At 66.4% G+C, this 883-nt stretch overlaps 1 protein-coding gene across 1 annotated transcript in view; it reads right to left on the reverse strand.

Moving 5' to 3' along the window:
* The window catches only part of ABHD6 (abhydrolase domain containing 6), a 57,672-nt gene extending 57,253 nt beyond the window's left edge, over nucleotides 1-419 (reverse strand). Inside the window, exon 1 of the mRNA XM_011947298.1 lies at nucleotides 24-419. The gene's annotated coding sequence lies outside the window, so the exon portion shown is untranslated. The remainder of the gene's footprint in view (nucleotides 1-23) is intronic.
* Between the last annotated feature and the right edge of the window lie 464 nt (nucleotides 420-883).

Here is an 883-nt window from a genome sequence, read left to right on the forward strand (position 1 = left end):
CCCATCCGCCCGTCCCCGCTCACCTGACCGGCCTCAGCCGCCTGGGTCCCGCCGCCGGGCCTGGACCCCGGCCCTCGGTCCCTAGCCCCGGACTCGGACCTGCAGCCGCGCTCCTACCCGCGCCGTTCCCAGCTCGGGCGCCCAGCCCAACAGGACCCCTTAAAGGCGCAGCGTGCCGGTTCGCGTCCTCCGACAGAAAAGTTGGCCCCGCCCGGGCCCGGCGCCGCGCGCAATCCCCCAGCGGCCGCGCTCTGTTTGGGGGCTCCAGGGCGCTTCCGGGGCGCTTATCCCCAGCTCCTCCGCGCGCGGGCTCACAGAGTTAAATCCGGAGGATACAGTTAGCGTCCCGCACAACCCGACGCCGGCAGCGGTCTCCTAGCACCCGAGAGCCAGGGCGAGAGCAGGATCGCCTAACGAGGTACCGGGGGTGGAGCCCGAACGCCCGGTCCCGCCCCCGGCGCCCCGCCCCCGAGCGCACAAGGTGGCGGGGCGCGCTGAGGACCTCGGAGCCCGCAGAGCCACACACAGTTCCACATCCCTGGCCCGAATTCTTTCTGTTCGGGCCTGTTTCACTCATGGAGCACCTACTGTGTGCCTGGCGCGGCTGGGCGTTAAACTCGCCAAAGTGACTCAGGCAGGATCTCTGGATCTCTGCCCCGAAAGGCATCAGAGAGAAAGGGACAGGCAGGGGTTCTCAGGCAGCAAAGCAACACTGCTTGACATCGGTTGTCTCACGTAATCCTATGAGGTAGGCACTGGGGTTGGCTTCTTTTCTCAGAAGATACCGATGCTCAGGGAGGTGAGGAATTTGCCCTGGATAGTGCAGGAAATGGGAGAAATGGGGGCGCAGGAGCCGCCAGATCCTCTAGACACTGCAAGGACT

The sequence above is a fragment of the Colobus angolensis genome, unplaced genomic scaffold (assembly GCF_000951035.1).
Source record: "Colobus angolensis palliatus isolate OR3802 unplaced genomic scaffold, Cang.pa_1.0 Scaffold26, whole genome shotgun sequence".
In the NCBI taxonomy this organism is placed as follows: domain Eukaryota; kingdom Metazoa; phylum Chordata; class Mammalia; order Primates; family Cercopithecidae; genus Colobus; species Colobus angolensis.